This window comes from Dermochelys coriacea, chromosome 10 (genome assembly GCF_009764565.3).
Source record: "Dermochelys coriacea isolate rDerCor1 chromosome 10, rDerCor1.pri.v4, whole genome shotgun sequence".
Classification (NCBI taxonomy): Eukaryota; Metazoa; Chordata; order Testudines; family Dermochelyidae; genus Dermochelys; species Dermochelys coriacea.
The window spans coordinates 77038596-77061310 of NC_050077.1; the positions used below are offsets into that span (position 1 = coordinate 77038596).

General features: G+C 41.2%; 1 protein-coding gene across 1 annotated transcript in view; it reads right to left on the reverse strand.

Annotated features, from left to right (window-relative positions):
* Positions 1-22715, reverse strand: part of IGF1R (insulin like growth factor 1 receptor) — a 290123-nt gene that overhangs the window by 265224 nt on the left and 2184 nt on the right.

Here is a 22715-nt window from a genome sequence, read left to right on the forward strand (position 1 = left end):
AAAACAAAAAAAAACCCTGAGTTTTATTATCCGCAAGAGAGCTTTCAATCAACAGCTTAGGCCTCTCAGTGTACATCCTTAACAATCATCTTAAATCAATTACTCTACTCTGCGGCTTTTCCCCCCCTTAAGTTACAATTTGTAGGAAAAAAATGTTTTTATGAAAACTAGGACACATACCTCACTGAAGCAGTGAAATGGTCTTCCCCAAGTAGCTTAAGTATATTTGGTTTCTACATTTTGGCTTGTACGATCATCCGCTTGGGGACTGTCTTCTATTGCAGTAGTTCTCAAAGCCAGTCTGCCGCTCGTTCAGGGTAAGCCCCCTGGCATGCCGGACTGGTTTGTTTACCTGCCGCATCCGCAGGTTCGACCGATCACGGCTCCCACTGGCTGCAGTTCTCCGCTCCAGGCTAATGGGGGCTGCGGGAAGCAGCGCGGGCCAAGGAACATGCTGGCCACCCTTCTCTCAGCCCCCATTGGCCTGGAGTGGCGAACGACGGCCAGTGGGAGCCGCGATCGGCCAAACCTGCGCACGCGGCAGGTAAATAAACCGGTCCGGCACGCCAGGGGCTTTCCCTACATGAGCAGCGGACCGGCTTTGAGAACCACTGTTCTATTGTGTTTATACCTTGCCTAACAGAGTGGAGCCTCCAACCCCTGATACAGCCTTTAGACACTAGCAAAACATTCAATGAATAGGTTTCAGAGTAGCAGCCGTGTTAGTCTGTATTCACAAAAAGAAAAGCAGTACTTGTGGCACCTTAGAGACTAACAAATTTATTAGAGCGTAAGCTTTCGTGAGCTACAGCTCACTTCATCGGATGCATCCGATGAAGTGAGCTGTAGCTCACGAAAGCTTACGCTCTAATAAATTTGTTAGTCTCTAAGGTGCCACAAGTACTGCTTTTCTTTTTGCGAATACAGACCAACACGGCTGCTACTCTGAAAAGAATATCTGAGGAACAGTGGGGGGTGGGGTGGGGCGGGGGAGAAATACCATGGGGAAATAGTTTCTTTGTGTAATGACTCATCCATTCCCAGTCTCTATTCAAGACTAAATTAATTGTATCCAGTTTGCAAATCAATTCCAATTCAGCAGTCTCTCATTGGAGTCTGTTTTTGAAGTTTTTTTGTTGAAGAATAGCCACTCTCAGGTCTGTAATGACTGACCAGAGAGATTGAAGTGTTCTCCGACTGGTTTTTGAATGTTATAATTCTTGACGTCTGATTTGTGTCTATTTATTCTTTTATGTAGAGACTGTCCAGTTTGACCAATGTACTTGGCAGAGGGGCATTGCTGGCACGATGGCATATATCACATTGGTAGATGCGCAGGTGAACGAGCCTCTGATAGTGTGCCTGATGTGATGTGAATGGGAAGCATTTTTATAAACAAGTAACTGTTAGCAGTACTGATGAGGGGAAAGAACTTCATTTGCATCACTGGATAATTGTGCTTTAATTTTAGCCATTTGATGGGGGGGGGGATCAGCTTAACATGAACTGAATTGAACTTCTGTACATTGAACCAGAATCATCTTGAGCTGATAATCAAGGTAGGCCATTTCCAGCAGTTGACAAGCACAGTAGGGGGAGAAATAAACATGGGGAAATAGTTTTACTTTGTGTAATGACACATCCACTCCCAGTCTTTATTTAAGCCTAAATTAATAGTATCCAGTTTGCAAATTAATTCCAATTCGGCAGTCTCTCGTTCAGTCCCACTATCAGAAGCTCATTCACCTGCACATCTACCAATGTGATATATGCCATTATGTGCCAGCAGTGCCCCTCTGCCATGTACATTGGCCAAACTGGACAGTCTCTACATAAAAGAATAAATGGACACAAATCAGACATCAAGAATTTTAACATTCAAAACCACTTCAATCTCTTTGGTCACTCGATTACAGACCTAAAAGTGGCAATTCTTCAACAAGAAAAAAAACTTCAGAAACAGACTCCAACGAGAGACTGCTGAATTGGAATTAATTTGCAAACTGGATACTATTAATTTAGGCTTGAATAAAGACTGGGAGTGGATGTGTCATTACACAAAGTAAAACTATTTCCCCTCCTACTGTTCTTGTCAACTGCTGGAAATGGTCCACCTTGATTAATCACTACAAAAGTTCCCCCTCCCATCCCTCCTGCTGGTAACAGCTCACCTTTCCTGATCACTCGTTACAATTTGTATGGTAACACCCATTGTTTCATGTTCTCTGTTTTTTTAAAACTCCCCACTATATTTTCCACTGTACACATCCGATGAAGTGAGCTATAGCTCACGAAAGCTTCTGCTCTAAAAAATTTGTTAGTCTCCAAGGTGCCACAAGTACTCCTTTTCTTTTTGCGGATACAGACTAACACGGCTGCTTCTCTGAAACCTAGAATTATCTTGGGCACAGAGGCTTCCCAAAGACCAATCATCTAGAGGCTTTCAAAGCAAATCATACGGTTGTCAAAGACTAAACTGGGAAGGCAAGCTCTGAGAAGAGTGTATGTTTGTCTTGAAGAACAGGTAACTAAATTTAACTACAATCCACAGTCCCACCGAACAAAATGCTTCGGTGCAGTTTTTGCCAAGCACCAATGACATGCTTGACTTTATACAAGACAGTGAAGACAGGTTCTGCCCCAAAAAGTTTGTAATAGAAAAGACTTGGGGAACCTTTAAGAGTTTTGTTTCTGGGATTTCGTGTGTTGTGGTGGTGGAGGATTTTGGCGGGGGGGGGTTGTTGTTTTTTTGTTTTGTTTTTTTTATACAGCATTTTGACCAGCATGGTTTGTCATTTGGGGGCTTGTGGAAATAATAAGTTTCCATGAAGGATTTGAATTAAAAAGAGGTGGGGGAAGTACCTGGTACACTTGAAAATTAAGGACACCCCAAGCATACAAGTCAGCATGAAAGGAGGCAAGAATGCAAGAGCATGGGGCAAGTGTAAAGGGAATGGCAAAGCAGGCTTCCTTTAGAGTGAAGGTAGGGTTATGAGAGGTGTGCACAAAGATGCAGACAGGGATGTAGCTGTACAGAATCTTGAAAGAGAAAATGAGAATAATGAATTTGTTACCCAAAATATGAAAGGAGTTCATTTATTGGATGACCACCAATAATCTGAGTTTTATTGCATCCTCTATTTGATACACACAGGGGTAAAAAGGGACACACTTTCTCACACTAATTTGCATTCTTCAAACAGCCACATGAAAAACATTGAAAAAAAATAGAGTATAATTCACAGAGCCTCCTCTTCAACATATCCAAAGAGCTGTAAGAGGAACAGTTCAGAATGGATTTATATGCTACCCCAGCTACTCAAATTCCTGGCACCTGGTAATTCTCACAAAAAAACTAAATAAGAACAATTCAAGACCATGGAAAGGAGTTTAGTTCACGCAATAATCCAAAACATCATCTTAAGAATTCCCCTGAAAGCCCTTAACAAATGCCTAAACTTCCAAAATCTATTCCCCAAAGCCTCAAGCTAGAGCAACAGGAAGTACAGCTTTTTTCTCTTCAATGGAGGCTTTTAAATAAGGGAAAAAAGTCAATCAGCATTAGACCCATTACAAATCCTGAAAAAACTGCAGATCCAGGAAGTGGGGGTTGGGGAAGCATTTGATCCTCGGATGGTCAGCTTGAAAATCCTGCCTACTTTATTCAGTAAACTGAAAGGGTCAGGAATTTCAGAAACGCTAGGTATTTTGCATTATTTTCTGAAACTTTACCGGGGGGGGGGAAGGAGGGGGCACAAGAGGGAAGGCTGTAATTAATCCTGATGCTCCAGGGTATTTTCTGGATGATATGCACTGCATTCCTTTCTGAACATGCAAGACAGCTTTTCATTCTTTTACCTACTGATAGCGTCCATGGCCAATGATAAGCCATTAGAATTATTTTTGAGTGGCAGAAACATGGGGCTGACGATTTTCCATGGATATACAAAAAATTTTAAAAATATTCCATTCCTCTAACATTGTTTTTTCCTCCACCAACATCGAACAGCAAAACACAGCTAAGATAATGTGCATCAAAGAGCATCCTGCTGGTTATGAAAAACACTAAATTACTCTAGAATTTATGACAGATTTCAGAGTAGCAGCCGTGTTGGTCTGTATTTGCAAAAAGAAAAGGAGTACTTGTGGCACCGTAGAGACTAAAATTTGAGTATAAGCTTTCGTGAGCTATAGCATCCGATGAAGTGAGCTGTAGCTCACGAAAGCTTATGCTCAAATAAATTTGTTACTTTCTAAGGTGCCACAAGTACTCCTTCTCTTTTTTCTAGAATTTATGAAAGCGCCACTCTCTCACATACATTCTGCGCTGAGACAATGAAAGGTCCATCATACTAATGGAAAACTGGCTATGCTGCAGTTTTAAAGGTTTTTTTTTTTAATATATAAAGTAATTTACACATTTGATTGGTTTAACAAAGTGTCATTCCATTTCAGTATCATAGCAATATTGGTCTCACAAGTGTCAAGATACCACCATGAAGCTCTACATATTCGTGGTGGATTCTGCAAAGGAGCTTGGAGAACATCAACAGCCAAATGACAATAAACCTCTTTCTTGATGCCTGCAGGATGCTCCGTCTTATGGTCGAGGAATGGCAACTAAAATTCCAAGCTCTCACCATCCCAAAGAAATTTACGTCTGGGGTATTTAGGCCTCTCTAGGAACTAGCGCCCTTTCCATGAAATTCCATCGTACTTCATCTATGCGACTGAGTATGTTCTGTTTGTTCCACTTTTTCTTGAGCACAGGAGCTTTTCTGGATGAGGAAGCTAGATATCTAGTATTTAAGAAACCTGGGCGTTTTTTCCTGTCATATCTACAAATTCCGAAAGCCAAGCTCTCCTCTCAGGCAGTGAGATCAACCATTTCCTTTCCCCCTCTCTTTTCTGTAGTCCTAAAAATGACAGGTACAGAAGATAATGCATATATTTTCCTTTTATAGCTACTTGTCTCTTTCCTCTGAAACAGCAGACTGCGGTCTTCAGATTATCTGATGACACAAAGGTGCCCTGTTTGTGGTCAGAACTGGGCAGTAACAAAATAGAATGCAGATTCCACTCTGCCCGGTTGATTACATTCCTGCCTCACAAAACTGCTGGGCTATCAGTCTTCCCCCTTATGTCAGGAGTTCTCAACCTTTTTCTTTCTGAGGCCTCTTCCCCCCTCCAACATACTATAAAAACTCCTAGACCCAGCACGGGAGGGGGGGGGCACCTCAGGACTCCTGGCTTCAGCCACCAAGTGGGGGGTCTCAGAGCTTTAGCCCTGTGGAGTGCCAGTGCTCTGGGTGGAGAGCTCAGGGTTTCTGCCCCGCTGGGGCACCAGGGCTCAGGGTTTGAGACCCAGCAGGGGGATGCCATGGCTCAGGGCTTCAGCCCTGTAACTCCATTCCTAGTGTCAGCCCTGTGGGGGCGCCAGGGCTCAGGACACCAAGCTTCAGCTCCACCTGAGGTCAGGGCACCCAGCTTCAGCCCTGCAGCTCCGCTTAGCCAATGCTCTGGGGGGGAGAGCGGGGGCTTGAGGCTCCCTGCAGCTCTGTTCCCACTTTCAGCCTCATGGGGTGCTGTGGCTCAGGGGGCCCTGCTTCAGCCACAAGGCCCCACAGCCACCTGAAACCAGCTTGCAGCCCCTTAGGGGGCCATGGACCCTTGGTTGAGAACCACTGCTTCATGCAACCACCCCTGGCTTGTGCCACATGCCATCTGTTCAGATTAGTAGGCACTCCTTCTAGAATATCCTGCATCCAGCTCCTCCTGCCTTTTTGACATACGCTATCACGGTCGTATTCTTCACTGCCAATAGCTCTTCTTTGTGGCAGAGCCAAAGTGAGTCCCCGCTTGCCTTCACCTCCAGTAAATTCAAGTTTCATTGCTTCTCAAACATCGATCTCCCCAGCCTGGTATCTCAGGTCCTCACTGGTTCTACAAGGGAATGGCCCTCTGGAGTATTTTCTTCTTGTCTCTTTTTTTGCTAACCGCCATTTCAATGAGTTCAAAAAATTCTGGGAAAGCTGGATCTTGGTCAAGGGGTGCAGGAGATAATTATGGGGCAGAGAAACCAGTACATGCACAGATTTGTCCTACGGAACCTTGCCCAGCAGAGAAAGTCTGTGCAAGTTACTAGCATCTCGTCATGAACCTACTGGGAAGTGAACTTAATTAACATCCTCATCTTGAGCCACTTCAAGACGTCTTTATATATTCATAAGCACACTCAGAGCACAAGATTCCTCCCCCCACCACTTCAATTTTATGCAGGTCACGTTTAAATAACCATAACCGTGTTTTTATTCTGTAGGTCTCAACGCATTGTTAACCCCATTTCATAGACAGGGAAGAGGTACAGAAACGCAAAGTTTCTTGCCCAAGGTCTCATCTGAAGTCAACGGCACAGTCAAGAACAGAACTCAAGCCTCTGGAGTTCTATCAGCAAGACCACACTGTCTCTCACATGCACTTTTCTCCAGTCTCACCATCAGAATAAAACTCAGCTACACGGAGACAGCTACTATAATGCAAGAGAGCAGGTGGAGCTGGCACGAGATGGCACACAGGGAAGCAGGCTGATTTGAAGAAGAGACCTTGCAAATTAAGAGGGAAGTGCGAGTCTGTCATGAAGAAAAGGGGAAGCTGGATTTTAGAATATTATCCCTTCAGTCTTGTAAGCAGCAAGTGGCCTCTTACAGAAGAAACTCAAATTCTCTCCTATTTTCCTTGATGATAAAGAGGAAATGACTGCCCTAATTACCAATGTATTTGTGAGGGTATTTTTAAATAAAACCTTACTAAATAAACTAGCTACCCACACCTGTTTTGTCACAAGCAAACACTCTGTTCATTTTTGTACCAGAGTCAGTAGTAGCACCAAACTACTTGGAATACAATCACTTCCATATTCCATTCCAGTCTGCCCTTCTTCACTGCTCCCCAACCCAAAGCCCTCAGTCAGGATTGGCTTTCACAGGAAGTGAGTCACTATCATGTTGGTAAATCACAATTCAACTTCAGTGAGCCTAAAACTCAGCTGTGAAGAGCAACAAATCAGCACGACAGCTAGGTCAGATCTAAAACTAAGTCTGACTTATACACAGTTAATACTCACTTGCCCACTGTTCTGGATTTGCTTAGGAAGTGGTGCATATTTAAGTGCCCTGAAAGGAAGATACAGTTTTACAATTGTTCATTCTCCTCCAAAAAAAGCCTCCAAGCATAGTTAGAATTCAATTTATTAACTTTACAGGAAAGTAGACAGTAGCCCAGTTATACTATCTAAAATCTTTCTATAATGCCCACACTTTAGGCTCTCAGTACTTCCCAGGTAAATTTAATATATACTCCAAGGCCCAAAGCGATTCATGGAATTTTCTGCTCTTCCCTGGGTATGGAAAGGCTCTGACCAGGTTATTACATTTCTCTACTCCTTGTGCATCCTCCACGCCAAAAAGGGAGAAGGCAAATTTGCGTGAAATATAGACGATAATATACCAATACACACTATAAAACATTCACGCTGATGAAGTAATATTGGGGCTCATAAGCTCTGAAGGATGGCATGATTACACAAACTCAAACACATTCTATGAGTGGTGCAAGCAGAAGAAAAGGCTGTTATGTATAACAGATGGAACCGATTGTTTTCATAAGAATTATACATGGAACTGGTAGCCCCACCTACAGTTAAGGGTGCCTAACATTTTCCATTGTTAGACCCTGCTTTCAGTTGCTTATAACTTTGCCAAATTTTAACTATCCAGGCTGAAGTTTTCCATGCCATGACAGCAGAGATTCTCCCCCCGATGCTGGCACCCAGGCTTTCCAAAGCACCAGGGGGTGCTCGACCTATGGCTGACACAGGCCCCGTCCCCACTCCACCCCACCCCACCTCTTCCCCTGAGCGCCCCACGTCCTCGCTCCTCCCCCCTTCCTTCCCAGCCTCCAGTACACCACGAAACAGCTGTTTGCAGTGGGCAGGAGGCGTGGGGAGAGGGGGAGGGAAGCGCTGATTCGCTGGGCCCACTGGCGGGAAGCACTGGGGGGGGGGAGCTGATAGGGAGCCTGCTAGTGGGTGCTCAGCACCAACCATTTTTTCCCCAGGGGTGCTCCAGCCCTGGAGAACCCATGGAATTGGCACCTATGCACCCAGGCAGTGTGAAGAAGAAAGAAGCTGACTGACTTGAATGTAGAGCCAGGTGAATAGCTGATTATTTGGTTTGCTGGCAGTTCCAAAAACTGAACCAAAAATTTGGTTCATACCAAACCCAGAAATTCCAAAAAAGAAAAGGAGTACTTGTGGCACCTTAGAGACTAACAAATTTTGTGTTCACTAGAAATTCCAGTGAATCGAAGAAGTTGACAAAAAATTAATTCTTAGTCAAATGAAACAACCATGTTTATTAAAATCAAAACAAAGGAAAGGAGGCGCTAGAATCACAAAATGGCTGGAAGATGACCACAAAGTGGTGGTGCCTCCCTTATAGCCGTTAGGTCACTCCCCAGGTTCAATTCTCCGTGGAGAAGGGATCTGAACTTGGCATGTGGTGTGACCCATTGCCCGGTGGTCCAGACAGTCTGAGGCAAGTCCCTCATTCTCTCCTGTTGAAGCTGTTCCTCTAGGTACCCAAATACTCACCGGGCTACAAGAAAAATGCCTCTATAAGCCCAGTGGCTAGGGCACACCTGCCATTTGGAAGACAAATTCAAATCCATTCTCCACATCAGGCAGAGGAGGGAACTGAATCCAGGTCTCCCACATCCCAGGTGAGTGCCCTAACCACCGGACTAAAGATTACAAGGCCAGCACCACCACCAACTTCTCTTTCAGCCATTCTGTGAATGGTGCCTATGTCCCCCCCCCCCCAAAAAAAAACCCACAAAAAAAGTCAACCAAACAAACAACAACGACTTTTGGCCAAAAATCACTCAGGAAATTCTTGTCAAAACTGCGAACAGTTTTGGGCCAGCCACAATTGAATTTTTGGATGAATAAACAATTTGTCCAAAAAAAGTCACTCAGCACTACCTGAATGCCACACAGGACTCAATTCTATCCCTGCCTCTGCCACCGAGCTCCTGTGTGTTGCTGGGCAAGTCACTTGCACCAAACTTTTCACAAGTGGTCACTAATTGTGCGTTACTCATTTTCTGGGTTTTGAACCTGAGACAGGCAATGTGTTATTTGCAGAAGTTCTGAGCAGTCCCAGCTGCAACTGACATTAATGGAAACTGTGCTCTGAAGATATAAAATGCTTAAGGTAACCATAAGCCCCATTTTGTCCAGAACAGTCCTTTTTTTAAGCCCTGTTCCAGCCGTCCTGACTATTTTGGCAAAATCGAGCATTCGTCCCGTTTACTCTTACCAACTGATCATCAGTTGGCAAGAGCCAGAGCAAACTAGACTAATGCCCAGTTTGGCAAAAAAAAAAAAAAGGGGGGGGTGCAACCCCTAGCAGGATGCAGAGGAACATGCAGGGGAAGAGCGAACCACCACCAACCCTGCGCAGAAAGGAGGGCTCGAGAGAGCGGTTCAGGCCGGGCTGGCCCTGCATGGGCAGGGCGGGGCGGGGCAGACAGGCGCACGGAGATCCTCAGGCAGGTCCCATGCAGTGTTCCATTTTTCCTTTGGGAAGATATGGTCACCCTAAAAATACTAAAAAAATTATAAGCACTTTGAAAAAGTCAGACCCAAGTGTTGTAAATTAGGCACCCAAAATTAGCAGCCACCTGATAATTTTAGCGTTAATCTCTGCCGGTCAGTTCCCCTTCTGTAAAATGGGGCGTTATAAAGAAACTCAATGTCTTTGAACCACTTAGATCAGTGGTTGTCAAGCATTTTTCCTGCAGGACCTCATTTTTGGATATATTGCTTCCAGCAACCCCAGGCAGCATTGAGGACACCATTTTGCTTTAGAAAATGGCATCCTCCTCACAGCATGACCTTGCACATAAGGTGCATGCGAGATCACACTGTGCAGAGAATGCCGTTTTGTAAAATGTCATCCTCTGCACACTCAGGACTGCTGCAATGCGGCCCCACTTGGGGTCACGACCCACAATTTGGGTACTGTTGACTTGATACTCCAATGATGAGTGTCACAGAAGCCTATAAGGACATTAATTCTGTATCCCAGATTTAGCTGTTGTGCAGTAAATAAGGCCTCAGGCCACCCAATGAATGATGAGCATAAAAAAAATTTAATAGTTATACGTTCTGTGAGAATCATCATTCTTGTACAGTAAATGGGACAGGGATCCTATTGTGAAAAAAACAACAACATGTGGTGATGTAATTAAAGACTATCATAATACGTAAGCACAAGGAGACCGCATTAAGATTGCACGAGCGACCTTAATTCTAGCATTTCCTAACTTGTGTGCTTGACTTCGCAACCTTAACATTCTTTTAGTGTGTGGGGGGGGTTGTTTTTCTTTTGTTTGTTGTTTTTTTAAAGTAGTATATAGACTGTCTTCTCAGTCAGTCAGTTAACAACCAAGACTCCCCCACACCAAGTCTCAGGTTTGCTAAGAACAAATTTTTGTACACATCTTGGAATGCCTGGTAATACCTTGCTTCACAGTGAAAAAAAATTTTTCCTCCAGGTTAAAAAAAAAAAAGTCATCCAATGATTTAATACATTTTAAAAACTAAATCACTTAACACCCCTATAAGGTCAGCAATTATTGCTATTTTACAAATTGGGAGTTACAATGCAAATGCATGCAAGAAAATACATTTCTTCACAACCCCTGCATGCCATCAGCTTCTGAAGCATGATATTTGACCACCCCCCATTTTAGCATTCATTACTACCAATATTGTTGTCCAATCCCCCCCTTTTTTTTAAATTCAGCTATAATATTTAACTTGACACTTTTCTATCCCACTAGCATCTGTCTGTTCACTAATACACTGATGACGACAACATCTTGCTATGTTGTTTTGTTTGCTGTTCAAAAAAACCCAAAAACAACAAGCCCACAATTTAACTGTCAAAGTAGTATTAAAACAGGACCAAATCCGCAGAGAGATAAATGTGAATGCAACTGTGCAGCATTGCAACATAACATCAGATTCAAACATTCCAAGTGTTTGTCTCTCACGCACACTGCAATGTGCTGTGGACAATTTCAAAATATTGTCACTGATGTTAAATAGATGAACACCAATAAAGCCTCAGACAATGTTGGCTCACCCACTGAAATTAGTTATATGTGTTTTTGGATTTGGGCTAGGGCTTTTATTTTTGTTTGTTAAAAATGTTGGAAACCTTTTTTGCCAAGTTAACCAATCCTGACTTTAGTCTACTTGGCATTTCTAAAGCATTGCCAATAATATATAGCTCCATTCAGAACACTATAAAAACTGTTAATAGCTACAGATGCTTACACATGATCTTACCAGACTCCTCCTCAGAGGTAAACATTTAGTCTAACTGCAAAACGGACTGTCTGAAATGAAAATGCATCTGTAACAGAGGAAATCACCCAAAAACTACTGCCCCAACAATGTAGCTAAGGTACCTTTTTCGGTCTTGATGCTTTTTGGTTTGTGATTTTTTTTTCACTTATTGTTCAGAGATGAAAGAATTGAGAACAGAGAATGCATCTGTTGTCATCACAATTTAACCGCAGTCCATGTATTTATACAGCATATCCTCCAAAATAACACTGCATCTGTTAAGATGACAGTATTTTTCCATAGGAGCTCTGCTGTGTTGCAGAGCAAGTCTGACATTGTTGCTTTTGAAGTGCTCATTGTGATCCACCCCAAATTCCTTTATAATCTTTCTCAAATGTATTGAATTGTAAAGCTGTTGCTCTCTTGGTATGGCTTGGAAACAATAAAATGTTAATATATCTGATTAGTGGGCAGTTGGCACAAAAAGTCTTCTACTGAGAATGCAACATGTTTATTTAAACAATGAGCCACCAGGAAACAAGAATCTCATTTCTTGATACATACAAAATAAAAGCATACAAAGCCAGAACACTCCTGCATAGCTTTACATCAGACACTTTCACAGACCCATCTTCAATAGAAACACTAATTCTCCCATTGTCAGGGCATTTCTCTGCATTTCTGTTAGAGCTGCATGATAGCTCACTAATTAACCACCTTTAAGAGAATATTTGTGCACTTCTACAGAACACTTGGACTTAAACTGTTAAGGTGGACACAACCTCAGGTTTTAACTGAGATTCTAGCTATTTAGTGTAGGCCTAAAAGATGGGGGGAGGGTAGAGTGTTTTTATAAGCCTCCTTTATAAGAACTGGTATGAATAAGGAGGTTTATACATTTATTCAACCTTCCTTGCTGTGGTGAAAATTCAAACACCATTTTGCTAGCACATGAAAGACAATGAAACTGGACAGAACCAAATGAGTTTTTTCACCCAGTTTCCATCCAGAAGCTTATGTCACTCCCAGATGCACAACCCAATCTGGCTCAAAACCCTCCCCTTGTCTTCAAACAAACCAAGGCTAAGTCTCAGTTTTGCGACCCGACAAAACCAGATGAATTTCTCCCAATTTTGGCATTTTGCTAGGGAAGTTCATGCATCAATAACCTCCATCCTGGTGCCCCCTGACCCTCCACCCCAACTACCCCCCACAACCCCATCCAACCCTCCCTCTCCTTCCTGACTGCCCCCCACGGGACCCCTCCCCCATTCAACCCCCCATTCCCCACCCTCTGACCACCACCTCGAACTCCCCTGCCCTCTATCCAACCCCCCTGCTCTCTGCCCCCTTACCGTGCTGCTGGAGCACTGGTGGCTGCCGGCGCTACAGCCGTGCCGCCCAGAGCACCAGGACAGGCAGCTGTGCCACCTGGCTGGAGCCAGCCACGCCACCTCGCAGCACAGAGCACTGGGGTCAGGCCACAGCTCTGCAACTGCGCTGCCCAGCAAGAGCTCACAACCCCAGCTGGCAGCACAATGAGCTGAGGCTGCGGAAGAGGGGAAACAGCAGGGGAGGGGACAGGGGCTAGCCTCCTGGACTAGGAGCTCAGAGGCTGGGCAGGAGGGGCCTGCGGGCCAAAGTTTGCCAACCTCTGCTTTAAGTTCTAGCTACCAGGGATAGGATTGGCAGTCCACCTGGCCTTTGGCACTTTCCTCCGTGCTGGCTTACAGGGCTTCCCTCTGTCCAACCTCAGTACCTCACGAAAGGGGGAGAAAAAAGAAAGTACACAAACACACTTTCTAACAGCAAATGACATCTGCCTCCGACACCGCTGGGAGGCCCCTTTCCTCAGTTTCTCCTGGGAGACTGGATATTGCAGGGAAGCAATTTAAAAAAAAAATAAAAAACAGCCATGTTCAGAAAAAAATTCTCAGCCACCAGAAACTGGGTGTTTTAACTACAAACTAATACAGAACCACAGACTGCTTCCACCTGCTAGAAACCGGAAACAAATGGAGAACAGCCAAAAATTCTCCTGGTCAAGAGGAGGGATATCATCAAAATTCTGGAAGACTCCCATCTGCTGGAAAGGAGAATGACACTGAAGTACCTGACTGGGTAGGAGTGCACTGAAGAATGTTCTGCTCCTAAACTGGGCTTCTGGTAATAAAGTCAACATGAGTCTTCTGCTAAAATCTACAAATCAAAAGTCTCTCTCTGCATCCACAGTGGCATTTTGGGAATGGATCTAATCCCAATGGAAATTTAGGTACATCAGGCAATGATATGTATTTAACTATGGGTCAACGCTTGGGGGAAAACAGTAGGGGGGAAAATGCCACATCCAGTGATCAAGAGAGAAAACAGAGTAGTCCACTGATTTCAAACAAGGTATTTCCAAACCATCCCTCTTTCAACAGCATAATGGAGGGGACACTGTGATTTCTACCAGGCTCATGTCCCCAGACCCTGTTTGGGGATGCCTAGTTTCTTCTATGAGTAGGGATTCCTAACTGGAACCACCCAACCCCAGCACTATGTCTTTCGGGCATCTAGAAGTCCCTCCCATTTCCATAACATCTCCTGGCTATTTTGTGGTCGGGGTTGACACACCATTTCGATCTCTTCCTCCCTCTGAATAGCTTTCCCAAAGTGAAACTGATTTGATTCTTGCCAGTTTCATTGCTGTCCATTGGTTTCTGAATAGCTAAAGTGAAACAGATTAGAACTGTGTTAATTTCAAAGTATCCCTAATAAAGAAATAATGAGGCACCTGTCCCTACATGCCACAAAAACAGCACTGAATCAGATCACGTTTGGGAAAGTTGTTTTTGATACCAGAAGTGCCAGAAACAAGTCCTCTGCCCTTTTTTAATCAGAAGTTTAAATTCTGTAGACACACCTATCACCTGTTCCTACTATCACTAACAAGGAGACTTAAGCCCTATATCAGAGCCCATCCAAGTTTCAGCAGGGTCTAGAACGGGGTGGGCAAACTTTTTGGCCCAAGGGCCACATCTGGATATAGAAATTGTATGGCGGGCCATGAATATGCACAAAATTGGAGGGGGGGCTCCAGCTAGGGGTGCAGGCTCCGGGCAGCACTTACCTCAAGCAACTCCCAGAACCAGCAGCATGCCCCCCCCAGCTCCTATTCAGAGGCGCAGCCAGGCAGTGCACGCTGCCCCGTCACTTGGGGTGGGGGTAGTGTGCGGCGCTCCCTGGTTGCCCCTACGTGTAGGAGCCAGAGTTGGAACATTCCACTGCTTCCAGGAGTTGCACAGAACGGGGCAAGCCCCCGACCCAGCTCCCTGGCGGGAGCTCGAAAGACAGATTAAAACATCTGGAGGGCTGGATGCAGCCGCTTGGCTGTAGTTTGCCCACTCCGGTCTAGAAGTTAACTGGATGAAATGGTCTACCATACGTATGAGGAAACCGATGTTTTTACCAACAAGATGATATCAGAAAACACAGCAACACAAACTAACAAAAAACACACAGAATTACAGTAACAAAGTTACCTCCACAATACCTTATCACAACACAGAGCTACCGAGATATCCTGCTGCTCCTGCACATTGTTGTATGTATAGCACCCCCATGCACACTTAATTAGCATTTTCCAATATGGTTTGTGTATGACTAATTTTAATCGTGTGTTAAGCCTGAGCTCATTACCCTGTCTGACACTTGGCCCTTTACAAGTAAAGTGTCGAAATAGAACAAATCTTGAATATAACAATGAAAACACATTTCGTACTCTCTGCTAATTCCAACTTGCATGCCCACCAGTTATACCTGGTATATTACAATAGCATCTGAAACAAAACAATACTTAGAAAAATGCATCATCTTTGCTCTAATTTATGGATGTTCTCTCTTACTATAAAGCCATTTGTTTTAAAACTCATTTTTTTAATTCAGTATCATGAAAAATTTAAAAAGTAATTTGTATAAACCTAGCTTATAAACTTAACAGCTGGTACAGTACATCTGATTCAAACAGACTGTGCTCTGATACAATTTAAATTCCAAGGGACAAGTGGATACTTGGGACTATTTCAGATCATGCTCTGAACACTTCCAGCACCTGAACTTCAAAAATCCTCCCTTGTTTCTGAAAACATTGGAGTATTTGCTTAAGCATGAAAAGACCAGAAGTTACACAAACTTCCATTTAATAACTAAATTATTCAAATAATGGAAGGTGTGGTTGGAGAAAATCAGGCAGGTCAGCACACCACCAATTAAAGGAAAAAACACAACAGTCACACATTTATTTCCAGAATTAGAAGAGCCCTTATATGATCTATACACTTCCACATTTTGACCCACACATTTTTTCCTTCTTTCCAATATAAAGTAGTACAGTATCTTAAGAATTTTTTTAAAAAACCCTAACTAAGAGAGAGTGCTCTGATCAGAGCTGATATTCACACTTCTAAGTAAACAGAGCTATCTTTATAGCATGTAATGGCACCAATAACAGGTTTGCAGATAACACGCTCCCTGACCCATCACAGAGCTATTTCAATAAAAAATATTCATTTTGCCAGCATCACGTGAGAGATGAACTCATGCAAAAACAAGGTTTTTTTACAAAAATAAATCATCACCAGCATTAAGTCCTGAAGTAACAAAAAAAAGACAAAGACAACATCTTTAGTAGTACTTATTTCATCTGCAGTTACAGCACAGAAATATAACAGTTTATGTTAATTCTCTGATGGAAAAGAGCTTCTCCCTGTTTTGTAGAAAGCATGCACTTTTATTCAAAGAAGTCTGAACAATACAGTGTCTATAAATGTGGTACTTAAAACACAAACTTGTTGGCAAAGAAAAATGTTAACCAGTTTATTCCTCTAATTAAAGAAATAAGTTATATTAAAATTTGTATTAAATTATACCATGTTCCTGCAAGACAGTATTTTTGCAGCACTTTCAGAGCTTACTTATCCCTGCATTCCTGCTCAAGTATGATCATACTGCGTCAATCAGGGTTAAGGGGCTTACTGGGTGGATGTGTGAAAAATGCATAGATATTAAACATGCTGGAAGTCTTCAACAAAACTAGCCTGAAAGTCACGGAGACACAATGATGCATACTGATGTACTTAATGTCAAGCCAAACAAGAAAGGCACCATCAGTTAACAGAGTAGTTTGATCTTTTTAAAAAAATCAAAACAGTTACTATTTAGATTAATATCAAGGCTTGAACATTAGGACTTCTTAACAGTTTTGCCAAAAGCGAACTGATATGTTCTCTTTTGTAAACATAACTATAAAATACAGATTTTATTTGTGTGTGTGTGTGTGAATTTTTACTTTCAGCATACTAACAAATTTTACATAGCCTTGTATTTGTACTCTAAAAGTTGCTTGCACCTTGTAGTTTAAGAAATTAATCATTGATTTAACCAAGATCTAGAGGGATCGCTTAGATTTAGTGTTTGTGAAGGTTAATTAAACCATCTGTAAAAGACTGAACAAAATCTAAACCACCACCACCAGCTTTTGGCAAGAGATTTATCTCTCTAATAAATCAATAAATTACCAAACTTTCCTTTCGAAAACCTTTACAAAAAATTAGCAGCCCTGACTTGAACAACTTTTGAGTCTGTTAATGACTTTTGAGGAGTTGATAAATTTAGTCCATTTGCACAGCATATAAAATTTTCATTCATATTATACATCTATGTTGTTATTCATCTACCTGTCTTCAGAGTGTGCCCCAGACACTTTTGGATATACAGAATACATAGTACTATGAAATCTGTTCCGATCTTGAACTCAGATAGCACCAGCTGCAACTTGGCTAAGAAAACAGTATCAAAGCAAGTTAGCTAAAAACCACACATGTGCCTTCTTATCAACTATTGTTGGTTGATTTCTGCTTTTGTGCAATAAAAGGTTTTGGAAACTTCCTTTTTAAAAATGGTTCATAGTTCATAAAAACCAATCCAACTAACCTACTACACACGAAGAAAGGCTGTCTACACACCTTAGAGTGATAAGAAAATTATTCATGTCAAACACAGCAAAACAGCAAAAACACTCCTTCCCTTCAAAATCATCATTGCATTCCAAGTGTTGGTGAAACAGGAATTGTAACAGAAACTCTAAGGTTTCAGAGTAGCAGCTGTGTTACTCTGTATTCGCAAAAAGAAAAAGGAGTACCTGTGGCACCTTAGACACTAACAAATTTATCTGAGCATGAGCTTTCGTGAGCTACAGCTCACTTCATCGGATGCAAGTGAACTGTATCTCACGAAAGCTTATGCTCTAATAAATTTGTTAGTCTCTAAGGTGCCACAGGTACTCCTTTTCTTTTTGAGAAAATCTAATGTTTCATAGATAGTGAGGAGACTAAGTCCAATCTTTGTTAGAAAGACCTGCAGTAAACTGAAATCGCGTACTTGCAAACAACTTTAACCATTGCTCAAAACACTTGAGATACAACTTACTACAATACAGCACAAGTCATTTTTTAAATTTAGGGATACAGAGTCATCACGTTTTTCAATACAAAATTGCATTTGCCACTGCTGAAATTTACATTAAGCCAGCTGCTATTAGGTAAGACCATAAAGTGTTTCCAAATATGAGAGATGTATACTAAAATTAAAGTAAGATTATTTATTAAGGTTAATAAGCCAACATTTAAGGGATGGTTTCAAAGGTCTGCATTGCTTCCTCAGTTTAGGTGACATCTTAATATTACGGGAAGAGATAAATATCTCTAGCATCTTATTGGTGAAATTCAACATTGTGTGACAAGGTACAGAGGAAATAGGTACAAACTAATTTCTATTTTTTGCTCAGTAAATTTATTACAGACTTTTTGGGGAATATTTATTATTGCTTTAAATCATTTTCTCAATTTAGTCTGTAAACTACCCTGATGCATACATCACACATGATCATCAAAACAGGTTAAAAGAAAGTTGTGTTTCATGAAAGCTCATGAAGTGATCAAAAAGTGTAAATAGTTTGTTTTTACACAGTATTTGTGCCTCCTAAAATTTAAGACCAGGAGGGGTCACTAGACAGTTTATATAATTTGTGAACAATAAAAACTACATACAATATAACTCATCATTTTAATCCATTAACTGTCTTCTCTCAACTCACCAAATGAAAACTTCCAATGACCACCAGTAAAATTGGAGTCTATTGAAGAATCATGAAACACTGACTGAAAAAAGTTCTTAATTCATGCTAATGTAGTTTTAAAAATCACAATTACAACTTCAGTCCAATAATTTATATCCCTAAAAATATAGTATTGTATTTTAATCATTAAATCAAAGAGACAACCTTTTATTAAGAAGAGAAATGAGTATATTCTTAAATGTAAATTTAGTAGAGCCAAAAAAAAACCAAAACAAAAAAACATTTGAAACCATTTAACTACACTCCAAGTAAAGTACATTGATCTAAACTAGCCACTTAACAGTGTAAAGGTTTCAGAGTAGAAGCCATGTTAGTCTGTATCCGCAAAAATAAAAGGAGTACTTGTGGCAAGTTAGAGACTAACAAATTTATTTGGGCATAAGCTTTCGTGAAGTGAGCTGTAGCTCAATGACAGCTTATGCTCAAATAAATTTGTTAGTCTCTACGGTGCCACAAGTACTCCTTTTCGTTTTTGCGAATACAGACTAACACGGCTGCTACTCTGAAACCTGTTAAAACTAGCAGGTTTTTCTTCTTGTGAAAACTTTAAACGTATAGGCTTTAAGGAAAGAAATCTAGTGTGCTGACAAAGGCAAAAACAAATTATTAGACTCGCATTTCAGAGTCATTCTGACATTAGAATTACATGTTCGACTTTCACTTGTTTATAGAATCCACACTATTCCGCTATTAACAAAAAACTAATTTCAACTGGTTTTAGCTTGAGTGAAACAGAAGATTTTATTCTTCACTTCAGCCTATTCTTCTCCTCCACTTCTAACAATATTTTTGTCATTCGTTATTTAGTCAAATTCTTTAGTTGGACTTTCTTTACTTTATAGGAAGAAAAACATTTCTCCCCCCAAAATACTGGTTCTAAAATTAAACCAGCTACTACGCATCCTCATTCTATAACAGTTCCTATGTTCTGTCCTTTTAACACATCCTGCTTCATATTAACACAACCACCACCATTTTCTAATCCTTTTAGCTAATGATTCATACAACCCTGTGTCCTGATTCTGGTATTAGAATGATTTAACATGTGCCTTTACACTTGTTGTTGGTGTTAGCATTGATTACCTCACTGTTTCTTCCGATGGACTCTAATCCTAATCATTTATTGATAACCTCTAAATATTCCTTCTCTCTTATTTCCAGCGTACCTGATTAACATTAATTCCTTTAATACTGAAACATTTCATATTCAGTATCTAAACTGCCCAAAGAAGTGAGCTGTAGCTCACGAAAGCTTATGCTCTAATAAATTTGTTAGTCTCTAAGGTGCCACAAGTACTCCTTTTCTTTTTGCGAATACAGATTAACACGGCTGCTACTCTGAAACCAAAGAATTATGTAACTCACTCAACTAAATATATACTCTTATCACCAAGCATATTAGGAGATACTGATGTTCATGCTACACAGGTACACTGACTACATTCATAAGGATTTTTTTTTTTACTATGCATCCTGAAATATGGATCTAAAGAAAGATACCAGCATGTACCATTGTTAATAAACATTTGAAACAAAGTGTGAGCTGTACGTATGGGGTAATGCTCAAAGCCAAGATAAGCAGATTCATTGTCATAGTCATGGGTCCAAAGTAGCATTACACCAGGTACCATACTAATGGTATTTTTATTCTGGGTGTCTAATATTTTAAGGCACCCCTTTCAGCTTTTTCCTTCCATTAATACCTAAGGTAAGGAAACAAAAGCCAAATTTCAATATGCTCAATACTGTGATCTTACACAGAAAAAAAAAAAAAAAGGACATTCCGAGTTTAATGTGCATCTTAAGCATGCCTCAAGGTTTAAAGGGTCTCCCCAAACACCTGGCCGTCTTACATACCACATGAGCTACCTCACCTGCATGCAAAGTTTCTCAGGAATGGATTTCTTTGCTCTTTTGACAAAATGGTATACTGTGAACATCTTTTCCTTTTAAAGTACTTGCATTTTAAAGATTTTTTTTTTTTGGTCATTAAATCTCATCTCTTACTGAAGTAAGAAGAATTTTTTTTCTTCCTGTTGTAACTCCTGTGTACTCCTATTTAGGAATGCCTTGCTTGTTTGACCAGAAATGGAAGTGCCTTTTAGCTATGACATTATATATGAAAAACAAATAAAAATAAGCTAAATCTTCCTTCCTCTACTGTGGGGAGAGAAAGAATACAAAGTGATGCAAAACATCAGTCTGGGGGTCATTTTTTCCCCCGAATACTAAAGTTCTTTCAGTAATAACTCATGAAAATGAAGGCTATTAAACTGCAAACAACAAAGTCAATGTAATTAGAGGCAGTATTCAGCTAAGACAAGCTTCTCATCTTATTTTGTCATATTGAAATGCCTGGATCTTCCTCAAAATAAAAGTATTTCATGTGAGATTTATTAACTGAGTCATTTTAGCTCGATGGCCCAAATACAAACATTTCAAAGGACTGAAAAATAAAATCCAATGTATTATTGTTGCCTCTGTTAAGAGAATGTTTCTCCTCTCAACCATTGCAGATGCTCTGGACTTGGTAAAAAAAAATAATTTAAGAACATTGGGCCCATGTACTCTTAAACTGATGGAATAAAAGTTTAATTTTTTACACTCATTATTTATCATCGTTTACCTTGATTCCTCCAGCCACCAGCATAAACCACCAACAACCAAAAACAACAAGCTCTAGGGTTTTAGTTTTCAACCCTAAGGATTAATCTCCTCTCTGGAAAGCAATTCTAGCTAAAAGATTCGACTTACCCAAAAAAGAACACTCTCCCAGCCTTTACTGGCCCAAGCATTACAACATTAAAAGCCAAGTTGTGCCCTGACTTTTAAGGAGTTAATTGGCATTCACTGTCTAATGAAATACAATATTACTCAACATGCCTTACAGATTCCATCTACCCTAGCCTTGCCCGAAACATTTCTACAACTGGTTTAATTGCCGGTACATCCAAAGAACTTATCTTCCAACGTAAAACGACTACTTAGAGGTTTCCCTGTATGTGTTTGTTTCTTAAGTTTCAGGAATTCTTTCCTCATATTTTAATGGATGAAATGCACTCTTCTCTGCACACCTTTTCAAAAGTAAGAACTGGTTACGTTCATCAATGGTTAGAGGGTTTTAAAAAGTTAAACCATTCAGCTAGTAGGAACGGATCTAGCATTAAGGAAACCTCCTGTCTACAGATTTCAGAGTAGCAGCCCTGTTAGTCTGTATTTGCAAAAAGAAAAGGAGTACTTGTGGCACCTTAGAGACTAAAATTTATTACAGCATAAGCTTTCGTGAGCTACAGCTCACTGCATCCGATGAAGTGAGCTGTAGCTCAGGAAAGCTTATGCTGTAATAAATTTGTTAGTCTCTAAGGTGCCACAAGTTCTCCTTTTCTTTCTCCTGTCTACACAAACACAAAGACAAACAGAGGGAGATCGAGCACAATGTTAAAATGGTTGAAATAAAAAGGCCCATTTAACAATACCCCCAATCTTTTCTCCCCCCGCCAAAAATGGGGGCAAAGTAACCCGTAATTTTAGGGGCCAGCAATCCAAACTAACAGAACCGAAGAAATCGGTGCGGATAATCAATTTAATATGCTGATCACTGCTATCTAGAGGTCTCAGAGTAGCAGCCGTGTTAGTCTGTATTCGCAAAAAGAAAAGGAGTACTTGTGGCAATGCATCCGATGAAGTGAGCTGTAGCTCACGAAAGCTTATGCTCTAATAAATTTGTTAGTCTCTAAGGTGCCACAAGTACTCCTTTTCTCACTGCTATCTAGTCAATTTCAGCTCCCACCATCCCCACCCCCCCTTCTATTTTCCCCTGCAACCAAAGGGGGCGGGCAGAGAATATAATCACAGGTTTGAAATGTACAAAAACAAAAGTCGGGGATTTTGCAACTCCCGAACAACACGGACAGACGGTGCGATTCCGAAGAAGATAAACAGCAGCGAGAATCCACACCAGACATCTTTGTGCACTGGAGACTTAACCATTTGCAGAGCGTGCACGCACGCACACAAACACACTGAACCACGTTATTCAACAAGGCAGAATTTAAACACACACAGAGAAGAAAACAACTCGTGCTCTTTTTAAAGAATCAACCGCAGAACTTCAGTTCTAGG